Genomic DNA, 17,939 nt, shown 5'->3' with positions numbered 1-17,939 from the left:
GCCTGTGCAGTCCGTACAGGCTAATCAGGGACGACACTTTCCGCTTTTATGGTATTTTTAGTTTCAAGGAAGTCCCCCCTTACCGAAAATCAAGTTTAGGCGGAAATTGTCGTCCCTGATTTGCCTGTGCGGACTGCACAGGTTAATCTGGGACGACACTTTACGCACATGCATTATGCCCATTTTTCTCAGAACAGGACTTATACGTGTTTATTATTTGCTGTTGTTGTTGTTTTAGCATATACATACTTATGTGTTCGACACGAAAAATGCAATCTTTACTTACTTTGTGCTGTCGAACAAAATTTGAACGTGACAAATTTTCATCGCAGATCAATGTTTTCCAACTATAAAACATATGAAAAACTTACAAAATGCAACCATTAAGGCGTATCCAGAATATTTTCAGAGGGAGGGGGGCTGAACTGTTTGGGGAGAGTGCGGGAGGGGTGTCCCTTGCCGTCGTCGATTTTTTTAAAATGGCACATTAAAATGATGCAATTTCCTGCTATCTAATCAGCATTTTGCATGATAAAAGTGAATGTAACACAAAATAGAACTTGAGTTCAGACATCAAGTGTGACAGACACACAGACAGACACACAGGGGTAAATAAAATGTCTCCCAAACCACTGAAGAGGGTGCCGGAGGTGCCGGAGAGCTGAAAATAGATAAAGTAATCGAAGATAAGTAATGACTTCAAAGTTTTAAATAATTTTTCTTTTGATCAAATAAAAAAGTACAATTTGAACACAATCAACATGTTTAGAAAGTACCTGATAGCAGCAACAGAATCATTTTCAGTTGGTTCATTAGTTTTTTGTTTTTTGTTCCTAATGGATTCAATTGTTGCCTGTTGGCGTTTCATTTTGAAAATGATTTAGTTTCATACTAGCCAAGTAATTCTTCATTTTTGAGTCCTTTTTAATTTCAACAAGAGATGTGTTTGTACGAAACACACAATTCCCCCTACTGCGCCGCTTTGAATATTTTTTTTATTATATCCCTTTAAAAAATATTACTTCTCTTGTGAAAATGATTTGTACCTGCCAAATGATATACAATAGAAATTATCTCCGTTTCAGGTTTGTTACTTTACTTGGATTTTGTTTTTTTGACCTTTGACCTTGACGGATGACCTTGACCTTTCACCACTAAAAATGTGCATCTCCATGCGATACACATGCACGCCAAATATCAAGTTGCTATATTCAATATTGCAAAAGTTATGGCAAATGTTAATATTTTCGGACGGAAGCACAGGCTGACAGACAGACGGACCACAGTTCAACTGATATATGCTACCCTACCGGGGACATAAAAACTATGGATGAACATCAAAGCAGTTAGCCCAATTTGTAAAAAACAAACAAATTAATTGTCATTCATTAAGTGTGCTGTTGAATTTCACTGGCAAGAACTTGTTACTCAAAAGGATTTACACAAAAACATTTTGTATCAATTTTACAAAAACTAAATTCATCTAATGTGGATTTAATCGAACTGTTCTGAAAACTCAACCAACTTTCCATGGGAAACGTTTCTTTTATGTACACACCATTCATTTTCTTTTCTGATGAATGTTTAGGCACGTGACCATTTGAACAAATATAAACGCTACATAATATGAAAAAAGCGGTGAAAATAAACATTGTACTTTTATAATAACCAAACATTTGCTTGAGGTGTGCGGTTAAAAAATAATTTTGAAATTTATATATATCAACAAAAAATAAATATTATCCTTGTTCTAAATGTTGCATTTGTATCATGTTTATTTAATAATGTATCATTTTTATTGTTGCTTTAATTTGATAACCTATTAAATTGTATGGTGTTTGTTATAAAATAACCCCCCCCCCCCAAACCTCATTAACAATGTATGAGTCTCGCTCTGTGAAAATGGGGTTAAATGCGTGTGCCAAAAGTGTCGTACCAGATAAGCTTGTGCAGTCCACACACGCCTATCTGGGAAGACACTTTCCGCTTTTATGATATTTTTTGTTTAAAGAAAGATTCTTCTTAGCAAAAAGCTAGGTTAGGCGGGAAGTGTCGTCCCTGATTAGCCTGTGCAGACTGTATAGGCTAATCAGGGACGACACTTTACGCACATGCAATAAACCCCCTCTTCACAAAGCATGGCCCATATGAATTTTCGTTCGATCCGTTTACTATTTTTCAAGATATGCTCCGCCAAAGAAAATAAATACCGATGAAATCGTTAATGTTCTCTAACTCTGCCCTTCCCCGTAATGACTTCTATCATTAAATGAAGTTACATTTAAATCCTTACACAATTCAATATTTCCTGATCCACAAAAACGGAAGGACGTAAGGACGAAATGGTGGACGATGCGCTTACTCTATGCCTCACTTTGGGGGCATACACATACAATTGAGCCGCTCTGTGAAAAGGGGGTTTAATGCCGGAGCGTTAAGTGTCAGCTCAGATAAGTCTGCGCATTCCGCACAGGCTAATGAAGGACGACACTGTCCGCCTGAACTGGATGTTTGCTAACAAGAGACTCTCTTTAAACGGATAATATCAAAACGGAAATAGTCGTCCTTGGTTAGCCTGTTCGGACTGCACAGGCTAATTTGGAACGATACTTTTCGCACATGCATTAAACCCGCTTTTCACAGAGCACGACTCAATAAGGAACAAAAAAGCACAGAATATAAGTTCTGCATTTTATCACTCGATGAAATAAGCCTTTAGTTTGTTCTGAAGGTTCAAGACTGTATTGATTGTCTACCGTCAAAAAATGTTGATGTTTTAAAATAATTTGAATCGTATCAAATATATATAATAAAAGTAAAAACACGTGTCTGGGATTTTAAATATATACTGATATAGCCAACGCGTTTCGCACAGCTCATCAGGGCATAATACAATATATTACAACATCAAAATGTCATGGAGATAACGTCATATCAATTATGACGTCATAACGTCAATAAATATTCAAATGAAATTTAATTGGGGTTTAAATAGATGTATAAAATGTTGTTTTTTGGCTAACCTAGCTGAAATATTGTTCGAAAATAGCTTATAAAATGGAAAAAAATTAAATTTTGGTTCATAATGTGAACATTCATCTTAATGTTTACTTAAGGGCATCGGTCTTGTTAACGGGGTCTCGCATTTGTTGTTCGTGGACAGATCGTCTATTTCTAAGTTTATCGCCAGTTTGGCCTATATATAAAAAATGAACCCATTTCATACTAATACATAAATCACATTTTGTATATCACATGACTTATTAGTTTTTATTCTGAACACTTTGCCATTAAAATCGAAAGAATTCCCTTCAATAAATAACCACAAAGGGCGCGTCAAGGGTCATTACATATTTTGATACTCTTGGTTCTTGAGATGAAAAGTAAGATTTGGTTAACAGACGTTTTAAATTAGGTGGCTGTCACTTACATTTTATTATCTTCTGATCTGAAATTATTTTTTTCATAACCGGCTCGTTTTTAAAATGTCAATGTTGTTATTTAATACGCCAAACAGTTCTTTATTTTTTGGATTTTGTGTTGAAATAAATGGAATTATATTACTCTTGTCCTTTTGTGTTGATTTTGAAAGTAATTCATGTTTAGGGATGGATAGTGCTTTTTTAATACCTGTATTTATAATAGATTTTGGATATTTTCTTTGTATAAGGGAATGCTCAAGTTCTTTTAAACGTTTTAGTTTAAGTGTATCATTCGAAACGATGGTACAAATCCGTTTCGCTAAAGTGAAAGGAATATTTTTTTGTTTTTTTTTTTAATTATGACACGATGTATAATTAAGATATTGTTTAGAATCAGTTTCTTTGTAATATATATCAGTATTAATTTTAGTATTGTTTTTTATAATCAATATAAAATTTATAAAATAATAAGATTTCTAGACGATTGCTTTATTTTCTGGATAAAATTCCCTCATGAACTTCTAAGCTTTCATACTATTCTAAACAACTTACATTCGGATATCAAGTTTACAATGCAAACAAGCACACTTGAGTAACCATTTCTTGATATATTGATTATATTACACCTTACCACACCACACATTACACTACATCACACCTCATCTTACCGAACCACATCAAACCAGACCACACCGCACCACACCTTACCACACCACTTCGCATCGCATCGATTCTTACCACACCACAGCTTATAACACCACAACTAACTGAACCTCATCACACAATACCACACCATACCTTACCACACCTTACCACACCAAACCTCACCACACCTTACCAAACCGCACCACATCGAATATTACCACACTTCAGCTTATAAAACCACACCACACCTTACCACGCCACACCTTATCACCCCACCCCACTCCACACCACACCTTTCCGCACCACAACACACCGCACATCACCACAACACACCTTAAATCACCGCACCACACTACACAGCACCACACCAAACGACACTACACCAAACTTCACTACACTACATTACATAGCACTACACTAAGCGATCGAGCACAAAATCAACAATGTGTCACACGCTCTTAATCGCGGTCTTTCTTTGAGGGTTCAGTCTTTGATACGTTGTGTTGCGTGTTATTACGTTATTATATGCTGCTTTGGGCTTGGTTGCGATATGTTCACGATTTGAAAAATATGACACGATGTTATCTCCCGTTCAGATATCCAGTCGAGTAGAAGTATTTCACATTATTCGTCAATTGGTTATTGATTAGACTGATTTCAATATATGAAATACACAGCTTAAACAATACAGGAAATATAAAGGCATACAAATCCTTTTCATATTTAATACCATGTCCTTGACAAAGTTATCATTTGATTGTATTGAAAAGTTTAAAGTTGCTAACATACCATAGTAGAAGAAAACCAGATTCGAAGAATCTTTTAACAAGACAATATCACATATCGTTACTATAAATAGTAACAAAATGACGTCGCGACATAGTAACAAAATGACGTATCTATCGGGCCAATATAAATTATATCAGCCCAAGGGCCGATTTTTCATATCAGAAAAGAATGGGATCGCGCGGCTAATACTGAACAATATGGCGTCCACATTCAGTCTGAGCCATAAAGAAGTAAAACATCGTCTACTGGTTATTGTTCTACTTACCGAAGTTGTGGCATAACCATGTTTATTATCGTAAAATTTAATTTGCTTCCATGACGAAGTAAATTCTTGACTCATTTCTTCATCGCCATCCATCTTTTCCATTTAAAAGGACTGGATATAAGCAGGCAATTCTTTGAGGATAGACATTCTTTGATCGACTGACAAAGGAAGGACGTATTCATCAAAGAAATTACCCTTTTAATTCAACATCGATTTCCTTCAAACAGTTAAAGAACCATTCACTGACGCTTATCTTAAATTTAGGCATAATCCATCAATTGTTTAAAAGAACATCGCGTTAGGCTATTCGAGTCGACATTTTAACGAAATCGAAAATGCAGTCTCACCAGTTTCATTCCAGTTTTATATCCCAACACTGTTATTAACATTCATAATATTATATTAAACTATCGTAAACACACACACTACTCCTTCGATGCTTAACAAAATATTTAACTGTTCAATAAAACACTTCAAGTCCGATTTGTTGTTGTACTAAAATTCAGAGAGTCTAGGACCTAGACTAGGTAGTTTCGTCATTGAAATGACGTCACATAGGTACGTCATAAACTGCGTAATCAATTGAATGAAAATAAAAGTACGGAAAGCTGTTTCTGTATAAATTTTCGTGAAGGATCAAAATAGTATGATATGTGATATAAACGATAACACACGACAGAGCTGGGCCGGGCGTCTACAATCGGCCCTTGCCGAATAATGGCCCTCGGGCCAAAGGCCCTCGGGCCGTTATGTCGGCAGCGGGCCGATTATAGACGTCCGGCCCAGCTCTGCCGTGTGTTATTGTCTAAATAACAATATTTGACAGAAACGACTGCAATAATCTACGTCTTTACCGACACGGTATTCAAAATAAAATCGTGTTTCCAGAATAAGAGCGTTCTTCTACGAGTAAATATTTTATCGTACGTTTAACTAGAATTAAAGTACATGTCATCATTTAAGTATCGCATACAGAAACTAAACGAGAATTGTTTGCTGTTTATCAAAAGCTCATTCATTTGTATTTTGTTTTGATTTGACGCAAACTAAGTCTACAATGTTTCATTTAATAAACACGCATGTGTTTAAGTGGTTCACAATCGATTCTACTGTAGTCTCTGTGAGCTCGAGCATGTATTAGACATACAATTAAGATTGTTTCACATAACAATGGTATAACGTATCTGATTCAGAACAAAACTGGTTGATGTAGCAATTAACAAAATTATTAAATATATTTGATATTAATAATCATTCAATTCAGTCGCATGAACGAACTGTTACTTAGTCACCAAGTGAACATCCTTTTGCAAAACGATATATGATATAAAAAATGTAAACCCTATCAATCTATTTCTAAGAGTTGAATACAATCGTTATAAAGTAAATCAAACAGCTTACCGCATCAAATTGCAAAACTTGTATTTAAACTTCATACAAAAGCAACTTATATCTGACGAACGCAAATGAGCCTCGCTCTGGGAAAACGAGGTTTAATGCATGTGCGTTAAGTTTCGTCCGTACTTAGTAAAGGCAGTTTTTTTCATATGTCTATAGCAAAACGTGTTAACACTTAAGAATGTATTTGTATTGTCTTATCTTCAAGACAGTTTGTTAAAAAATATATCACCATTAAAATGATTTGCCGCGAAGGGAACTTGGCAGTTTTCGTTATTAATTTTTCATTATTTTTCTTCTTATAAACCGCAAAGGTAAGGGGTTCAAATATTAAATCCCTGGACGCTTCAAAGGTTATTTTGGAATATGTTAAATATTTAACCTATAGATGTGGCTGTTTTGTTACACAAATGACATGATGTGAACTGACTTTGGAGGAGACTACGCTTTGTAAGTTGATAAAGACGATTTGACCGCCACGGTGTGCCAGTTTTAAAAGCACTGGACTTAAACAATAAAAACGTAGACCACAATGACATATGACATTCTAAGTATTTACCTTCTGGACGTTTGAATTTGATGTCTATATTTCTCACGTTTTAACTTATTAAAGCCCCGGGGACCTTCATAGCGACGGGTCGGAACTTAAGGGTTCGCAATTGATCATTCTCGTTAGTTTAGCATAAATCCTCTTGGATATATAGAAGGCGATGAAATTAAAAGTAATTAATACATGACAGGCACCATACGATGGACGATACTCTACGACGGACGGCGATCAAGCACGCATCGCACCAAATAAGTCGTGTTTTGAGGAAATGTGTCCTAATTCATAAAGAACCGTCGTAGCTCCAAAACAAAGGATCTTTCTGGTCAGGGTCTGACCTGTCCGCTTATGAAATTGAGCTAAGCTAATAACTGCAGTGAAGTAGAAAAGTCGTGATATAACGCCGTGTACACGCGGGTACCATAACGCTCTAGGATGAAACGAAGATTCGAAATCTAAACACTGAAGCAAATACAATTGCTGTAGGTAGAACGATAAGAACCTATGATGATGATGCGTGATAGTTTGGGTCGCTGTTAATACGCCAATTCTTTCAGGTAGAAATGTGACTCTCTTACTTTCGTTATAATGTAAATGATGCGAAAGACACCGGTAACTACCTTATTGAACCGTCAGTAAAAACTCTGATTAAACGAAGATAGTGTTTTGGATGCATGGTTTTATGTCCTAATTGTGCGTTTACGTAAATAATGCGAAAGATACCGATGATAAAATTTAATGATCCTTAAGAATAAAATATCTGATGAATCGCAGAATCTAGTCATGCGTTAGTTTAATCGTGAAACACCGCGTTTATTGTCGTATATGTAAAAACAAATTTGACGTGATTAGTTTTGAGTGTTTATCCACAATACTACATTCAAAATTTTTTACTGTTTACTTAATAAAATGATTTAATCATGAATTTAAATGTCTCACATTCTGGCAAAATAATAAATTACGATTTTATTTATGTTTTCTTTAACTGACTATCGTGGTTTTATTGCAAAAATCGTGAAAGATACTTCTGACATGTGCCTGATGTGGTCGACACGGAAATGACGCCTTTCTTTTAAACATTTTTGTTTAAAAATGTCAATTTTTGTGATTTCATTATCCTTTTTTTTAATAACAGGAACTTAAATAGTATTTTTTCCTTTTTTTAGAAATCACAGTTCCCTCTAAAATAAGCATAAATAAAAACTAAATGCGTAACAACACTTAACGCATATGTAAATGTGTTTTTATTACTAACAACGCGTAGTAAATATACACAACTGGACCAAGTTGATAAAAAACAAAACAAATAAAGGCACATCAAGATTAACAGTCTTTTACTTAATCATTTATTCAGGTACGTTTAATGTAAGATTGCTAAATTGTGTTCTATAAGATGTCAACAGCATTGAAGAAAAACTCATCTCATTAAAACGGTGATTATTGTTAAATCGTTCAAGTAAATAAGTACCCATAATTTCAGTTAATTTTTTCCCTATTAAGAATGTGCATATGATTAAATTAATCAATGAAGCGCTTCAATGACAACTTAATAATATTCAATAAAGCAAAGCAGCTTTCTTGTCGATATGAACATTATGCACGACCTGTTTTTTAAATAGCTAAGACCGAAGTAAACCACTAACCCATTTTCCGTCGTTGGCGAAAACATAAGGTTTGCATTTGCAAGAATTCAATAGTGTAATATTTACTACAATCTCCAATTGTAATATCAATATGTATTATTTTTCTTTTTATATGATAACTGACCACGGGTCACAACTCCGACCTTCAATTTAGCAGAATACAACCCTTGCGTACTTACTTAAATCGATGAAACTGTTAGTGTGGGTACCATAATTGCTTATTAGGCGCTGGATTGTATTTGGGATCATTAGTGGGGTCAATATTATTGCAACTGAAACTAGAAAAACGAAATATCTCAATTACTATATTTTGGATGGCAGCATTTCGCAATTATATTTAGTGAACGTAACTTACATGCAGACATTGTTTGAGATTGCATTTGGGGCCACACAATAACAATATTTGCTGTGAAATTCCGTTTGTGCAACGTCATTCATGATCAAAAGTTTCACACTTCTAAATTTTACATAAATGCATACACATATCAATTTAATCGATAAATAAGCAAGCTGAATATGAGGAGAGAACAAATAAAAAATCTCGTATACAGTCTATTAACGTTGTTGTATAGTGATAAAATATATCAATGAAGGACAAGCGTAAATATAGGCACGTGACATTTCGACTTTTAATATCTTAATGTACATGCAACTTCGAATTTATTTATATTTCGGGGTATAGATCTGTAAAATGATTGTCCGCACAGCGCAAAACAAAAGCTTTATATAAAAAGACTGTGCTCTGTGAAAAGGGGGTTAATTGCGTGTGCGTAAAGTGTTGTTCCAGATTAGCACAGGCTAATCAGGGACGACACTTTCCGTTTTAATGATATTTTCCGTGTACAGAGAGTCTTTTCTTCGCTAAAATCCAGTTTAGGCGGAAAGTGTCATCCCTGACAAGCCTGTGCGGTCTGTGCGGACACATGCATCAAAACCCTTTTTCACAGAGCACGGCCCAATTGAATGGTTTCACTTTCTGGTTCTTAAATTACTCTTGGAGGCGCGAGTTGAATAAGACTCATTTAACTGGTATGACTGTGTGAATGACTCGTGCATTACAATATTAAGCTTTACGGTTTAGGAAAAAATAATCTTAAGAATATCTAAACTAATAACAATTCATGAAATGAGGAATAATACAAATTGTTTATTAAACCAATTACCGATTAAAAGGGGCCTTTTCACGTTTTGGTTTATTGACAAAATACAAATAAAATGTTTCAGATTCGCAAATTTTCGTTTTAGTTATGATATATGCGAGGAAGCAGTAACACTAAACATTTACCTTGCTCTAAAATATCCGTTATATGCATCTTGTGACGATTTAAAAACCTGAAAATTATAAAGCGTTGCAACGCAAAACGATTAAATAATTTGGAAAGCTCTGTTGGTGTCGTTATATTTTGTGATACTACGAGAATTGCTTATATAAAGTAAAACATTAAACAGTTATGGTATGAGGACGGATGGCCGAGTGGTTTAAGCGATAGACCTTTTCTCCAGGAGTCAGTGGTAAGAGTCCAGTTGAGAGTTACTCTTTTTTTCTTAATCTTATTCTAGCTTTTTTATTGGAGCTTTTAAGATGCAATTATATATTTTTCATTATATAACAACTTACCAATTTAGCGATATATGAGGGCTACGGCGAGCCTTTAAGTCGTTAAGTAGCTCTATAAATTATGGTCGACCTTTTGTCTCTTATAAAGTGTTTATTACGAAATTGTATCATTTCAATATACATACAAACAAAATATTACATTCATATATCGCCTAAGGGTGACCATTTGAGCATTCGCTGGTAGCGATAGGTTTAATGTTGGACTGGTAAATGGTCGATAAGTTGTATTGATATGGCCGTTTGCCTATACGTTATTTTAACCCATTTATGCCTAGTGGATTCTCCCATTCTTCTAAATTAGATCAATTTATTTCCAAAATTATGGATGTCTAGTATCTTTATTTCTATATTTAGAATATTTCTTACATAAATTCTTTTGAGCAAACAGCGCAGACCCAGATGAGACGCCGCATCATGCCAAGGCCTTTTTTTCTAGACGCTAGGCTAAAATGGGTTAATAACAGTAGAACTAATCAAACGCTTAGTGTATTAAGATTCTAACGTAATTAGCAAAGATATTTACCCTTATCGAGGGCTTAACATGTGTTAATTTTTAGATGACGTATAACTCGAGATAAATAAGCTGATACTTTATTATTTAATTGACAATGATATGTAACATTATTGATCTGTTTAAAAAGATTTTTTGCTAATATGTAATACTGCTGATTAGCAAATCGTTATTTTAGAACGTGTATAGTTTTCTCTTAGTTGTAGGGGTATGCTATACGACTCTATACATGACAATGACTATAGTTTCACGTTCCTTATGACCTTAAAGATAATGTTAAATATAACATAGAATCAGGTCGAATGAATGAGCACAATATTTTTTAAAGAAACATCGACTAGTTCCAATTCCTTAGTTCATTATTTTAAAAATTTAATAATTACACTATTGGAACAGTAGAAGTTTACTCCATGCTTAAGATGCACGTTGTGTTCTTTCTGGAGTTCTATAAAAATGCACATACATATTCACTGGAAAATTGTTAATAATTGCAAACAACACACCGTTTGCAAAGTAAACATCGGAAATGTTTATATCATACAATTAGTACATTTTATGTATAATTAATTGTTTAATTATCTTATCTGATTTGTGCATTGATGTGTTTTATTTTCCCAGTTTCAGAGTTTTCACAGATGTCTTTTAAACAGAATATCCCTAATACCGGATCAAATAAATTTAAAACCACGACAAGCAGAAATATACTAACAAATTTAATGTACTACCGCGATGACAACTCTATTGTAAAGAACATTTCACTGCGAAGACAGATCTAAAGTAGTGAATGTTCAACCACAAGGATAGCTCTATTTAAGGGATGTCTTTAGCACGGAAGCCACATTAAACACGGACACTTATGGTATAAGCCTCTATAAAATACACGGAGTTTGTTTCCATAATTGGGCATTGGACTCTCGAAAAAAGTAGCTTCCATATGAAAAAAACTATAGTTGCTAACTATCAAATATGCATCAAATATCAACTATCTGGGATTTTCTGTTAAGGAGCATTTAATGTGTAAGTAAATTTGGAATTAAACATGTGACCTGTATATGTGGCTTTTTTGGGACACAGGTGACATGATCTTTGCTAACTTGGCATAGGACTTTGTTCTATACGTTTTATAAGCTAATGTAGAACATGTGACTGCCAGGGTGTGATAGTTTCGAATGGTCAATTTGAACAATAATTGTAGATAACCACAATGACATGTAACATTCCAAATATTTATTACCCTAACCTTTCAAATCTATATTCTATATTCTTCAGGTTTCGGTTTTTGGAATATTTTTTAATACACTTGGGGTCTCTTCTAACGCATCACTTCTCAAACTTGAATATCTCAGTTATGAGTAAAGAAATTGATTTAAAATTTTACATTCGACTACATTCTATGCAAGCTCACAATAAAATCATTAATCCGCGACGATTGGACGCTTTAGCACGTGGGGTTGGTGTGGTTCCATATTTTTGCATGTGGAAATGGTGAAACGCGATATAATTCTTGTTTTATTTCAATAAAGTTTTTTAGGTGGGTTTTTATATAAAGAAAACATAAAATTAATTCACAAAACAATATAGCTCGTATGAATATTCAGCAGCGCAATCGCGCACTTTGCTTTTTGCAGGCTACCTTCACCACTTGCTAAAGCGACCAATCGTCACGGATGAATGATTTTATCGTTAACTTGCACATAATGCAGTCGATATGGTCACATGCGCAATTTTAAATAAAAATATTTTCTTATTACTGAGATATGTAAGTTTTAAAATTGTTACGTTAGAAAAGTCACCAAGTGTAGTAAAACGCGATATACATGTTATTCATTTAATTTCATTTTCATCATTCTATGTAAGTTTTTACAAAAGAAAAACATAACATTAATTAAAAAAAATACAATATGGCTAGTATGAATATTCACGAGCGCAACGGCTCAATCGGCATGTTGCAAGCCGGTCAGTTATTAAGACGTGTAAGTTTGAGCGTTTTACTTTTCACATTGTTATTATTAAAAGTTGTACGAGTTTGCGAATTTGACTTTTGAAGTGACGTTTTTTATTCGTTAAGTTTGATATTTTGTTGTTTTTCAATTTCAATTAAATGTTCAGGAATTATCAGATATGTGTTGATTTATTCTTGGTCCAAATTTCAACACAATCCGTTCAAAAATAAGGAAGCTATATTGATATGATTAAGTCATGCGTTAGAAAAGTCTCCAAGAGAACACATCTTTTTTATGTGGTAATTGTTTTTTTTTTAATTAATTGCAATCTCCTCGCGCCAGTCAGCTAAAATAAACATTTTCCAGGTAAGTTGGTTAACCAGTAAATGCGCGTTATTGTGCCGGCAACAAACATTTCACCGATTTAAAACAGTAAGAGGGTAGGGCAGAGAGGTCGTTCAAATAAATGAAAGGCTTGTGTTGAATACAGATAAGTTAATTTAGCGAGGCTTGAAAATCTAAATCCTAAACTTTTTATATTTATCCCATCATTTTTGTTTACGAGTAAAGTATTTATTTAGTATTTATTTATAAAAAAACTATATATTCATCGGGCAGGATCTACTTGATCAACATTGAGGACCGTAAAGGGTTATTTGTGTGAATTTTAGTAAAAATATATTCGGCGCTTTAGAAGGCGACGAGATATGAAGCAATAGTTTTTCATGATTGGAGACAAACGATGGCCGACATTTTAAGACGGACACCGAATAACCGACCGAAAGAGGATGTGTTAATTTAGAACAGGCTATATTACTACCAGAGATATGGTTTAACAAATCCAGAACTGTTCGACATTTCTTCATCATTTGTAAACGCATTAGGGCCGATACGATGTGTAATATGAACTAGTTTCCAGTAAAATACATATGAAACCATATACAATTAAACTACAAAATAACACCTAAAATGCATATTAAAAACGTGAGTCCATAGGACAAGGTTTGTCTGAACATTCAATTCTCAAAAACAAATGTTAAAACAAGCTATTATATGGTGACAACAGACGGCGAACAACCACCAATCTCATCAATTGAGCTGAATCATAAAGAAATGGGTCATATGCCATATACATCCAGCGTAGCGAACGACTAACCTGAGCATTCTCACATAAAATCACGAAAACATAGCAACGCTCCTGACCTAATTACGCGAATGCGCAATGATCGCATGACGCGGTAAACATATCAGATGAGCAAATAAAAACTTCGATTCAGTAGAAAGTAGTGATAGAAAGTCCAAGATGAAACGGAGATTCGAAATGTGGGTACTGATTAAACACCATTGCCGCAGGTGTAACGATGATAAACATTTCCTAGGTTAACGGTGATCATTGTTTGGGTCGCTGGTAAACGCAAGTTATGTTTGACAGAGATATCATATTGTTCAAGTTGATACGCTACGTACATTTCAACGATGCGAAAGAATTCGATAAAAATATGTTATTGATCCGTAAATATGAACTTTGATGAAATGCAGATAGTAAGTTTTTTAATGCATGTTAAACATTCAATTCTCAACTGTGCGTGAATGTCAGTTATGTGAATTCAACTGGTGAAAATAAGTCATCGATCTGTAAATATGAACTCTGATGAAATGAAGATAGGTAGTGCTTTGATACTTGGTTTCAACTTTGATATTATGAATCTAGCCATGCGAAAGTTAACTCTTTCAGTGCTGGAACCGAATTTTGAAGACCTTTGCAAACAGATTGGATCCAGATGAGACGCCACAGAACGTGGCGTCTCACAATACACACATTGGGTAATAAAGTTGTTAACAATTAGCGATTATCATTACAATTCTTCCTTCCATGAAGTTAACGCAGTCGATACAGCTGTACTGCTTTCGCGTTTTAGAGCAATGTCACGTGTCAGTTAAGTACACTGTGTAATCTACACCCTTTTGTGTCAAAACCGGATTTATCTTGATTACGTAACAGACGGAGTATGTATGCGTGGATTACGTTGGATTTTAGCGCATCATGCCTTTGGTTAATCAGTCTTAATTTGTTCAAATATGGGAAATAATTGTTCGTTAGGATCTTGAATTCGTCTATCGGTCAACTGACGAAATATACGAAAATTAATGCCTGACGATATATAATGGTTTCACAGTATGTGCGTTCAATTGTGGACAGCATCGTGCGTTTACATTTTATTCTTCATGAATTCAACGAAGGCAAATACGTCTACGTCTTCCTCATTGTCTTCGTCATTGTCTGCGTATTTGTATTCGTTGAATTTATAAAGAATAAACTGTAAACGCATGTGTCAGTGATTCAGTAAAGTATTTAAACTTTAAATACAAACATTTGGCAAATTGGAAAGGCATTTCGATGAACAAGTATAAAGGAAAATATAATTTAATTGGATTCATTAATAATTGATAAAAATATTTATTGAAAGATTGCAATTTAATCACACAATTTTCATATGTGTTAGCCTACATTAGAGGTCTCGTTGGAAGATTGAAAAAATTCATGTTCATATACGTCAAGTAAGTTACTTTCAAACAATAAACAAACGTAAAGCATGCGCTTAGCTGAAATAGGAATAAAGATTAGTAATATCATAAATGACAGCTCTGTGTGGATATGGATTTATTCATTTATTAAATGTATATAGTGTGACAAGAGTATTATATTTCTGTCAGTCTTTACTCAAACAAGGTCTGTTTGTAAAACATGCATGCCCCTATATGGGCTGTCAGTTGTAGTGGTAGCCATTGTGTGAATACGTTTTTGTCACTGAGACCTTGACCTTTGACCTAGTGACCTGAAAATCAATATGGGTCATCTGCGAGTCATGATCAATGTACCTATGAAGTTTCATGATCCTAGGCGTAAGCGTTCTTGAGTTATCATCCGGAAATCATTTTACTGTGTCAAGTAACGGTGACCTTTGACCTAGTGACCTGAAAATAAATAGGGGTCATCTGCGAGTCATGACCAATGTTCCTATGAATTTCATGATCCTATGCGTAAGCGTTCTTGAGTTATCATCCGGAAACCATTTTACTGGTTCGAGTCACCGTGATCTGGACCTTTGACCTAGTGACCTGAAAATCAATAGGGGTCATCTGCCAGTCATGATCAATGTACCTATAAAGTTGCATGATCCTAGGCGTAAGCATTCTTGAGTTATCATCCGGAAACCATTTTACTGGTTCGAGTCGACGTGACCTTGACCTTTGACCTAGTGACCGGAAAATCAAAAAGGGTCATCTGCAAGATCAATGTACCTTTGAAGTTTCAACCTAGTGATCTGAAAATCAATAAGGGTCATCTGCTAGTCATGATCAATGCACCTATGAAGTTTCATGATCCTAGGAGTAAGCGTTATTGAGTTATCATCCGGAAACCATTTTACTGGTTCCAGTCACCGTGACCTTTACCTTTGACGTAGTGACATGAAAATCAATAGGGGTCATCTGCGAGTCATGATCAATGTACCTATGAAGTTTCATGAGCGTAAGCGTTCTTGAGTTATCATCCTGAAATTACTGGTGGACGGACTGACCGACCGACAGACCGACGGACCGACATGTGCAAGACAATATAATAAAATTCCAACGATGTTTTCGACCAAATTATAATCCAATGTATAGAGTATTTTAAATTTTATTAGCAAATAACGTATACAATGTACATCTGTTAACACTCTTCTCAAAAACATAGTTTTTCAATCCGAGAAAATAACTGAAATATCTCCTACATGACAAATATTGTATTGTATTTTGGATAAACAGGCTTGGGTTGAATCTTTTTTTATCGCGTATGTCAAAGACTTTACAACATTTACCAACCAAACTAACTAATGTACGTAGGAAGGTACATGACAACAATAACTTAAACTAATTTCTTTATTTCTGCCGTTGATAAGATGTAAATATAATTTTAAAGTGGTTGAACGTTCATTGATACCTTATTCCACTTATTCAATCTTCAAATTGTTTTGGTTTTAACACTTCCTGTTTTCGAGTTGATGTGGTTAAAGACCCGCTTATTTGTAGAACTCGCGTATATATATATATAATACGTATTTCCGGTTAATGGCGGGCGGAATAAAAAATTGATCGAGCGGTGTTTATATTTAAAATTCTAAGTGTTAAAAGTATAAGTAGTGGAATTTGTGGTTCACGAGACAGTTGGAATGGCTAGTTTATCGGTTGATGAGATTATAAGCTCTATGGATGAATCAGACTCAATATCTATGACGGAATACTCAATACCCGTGCAAAACCGGTTCAAACAAAGACAAAATGGCGGCATCGGATCGTCCGACGGCTTTCAAACAGTGCAACGAAAACCGAAAAGGAAAAAAAATGAGCAGCAGTAACACAGAACAGTTCGTAAATATGAATATAGATGATAAACTGTTGTGCATTTTCGAAAAAATTAACAGCGTTGAAGATAAAATATCACAGTGTAGAAGTGACATAGTGAGAGCAAACACGAATTTCAAACGTATTGACGACAGAGTGTGTGCACTAGAACAGGTATGCGAATGGCAATCAGAAATGGACAGGTCAATGTGTTACCATTCCATTGATAGGAATGCAAGAGACATGAGAAATAACATAATAATATATGGCCTGTCAGAAAAAATGTCGTACAATGACAGAACATTGGTGATAAGGTTCCTTGAAAACGAGTTAGAAATCGAAACAGAAGGCATGATGATAGACCGAGCACACAGGCTGGGGAGAATTAATAGTCATCTAAATGATCAAAAACGCCCAATGATAGTCCGCTTTCGCGATTACGTTGACACAGAAACAATTCTTGCTAGGGCCTACAAGCTAAAAAGAAGCCCGTTTGGAATGGACAGGCAATATCCAAAGGAGATAGCGAGAGCGCGAAAGGAATTGTATTAATCACATGAAGCTGTACAAGGGAGACAGTTACATCAGAAAGTCTAAATAAAATATCCAGCTAGATTGTACATCAACGGACGGGTGGTACGCGATATGTTTCCAGAATGGTACAGCATGCTCGCTACAGATAGGCTAAAACAGTGTCCGACCAGTCATATACATGATAAGAGTAGAGTGTACTCTAACGAAACCGTGGTAGAAAGTCGCGAAAATGATGAGG

The sequence above is a fragment of the Dreissena polymorpha genome, chromosome 7, assembly GCF_020536995.1.
Source record: "Dreissena polymorpha isolate Duluth1 chromosome 7, UMN_Dpol_1.0, whole genome shotgun sequence".
NCBI lineage: Eukaryota > Metazoa > Mollusca > Bivalvia > Myida > Dreissenidae > Dreissena > Dreissena polymorpha.
Note: the sequence above shows the minus strand (reverse complement) of the source record.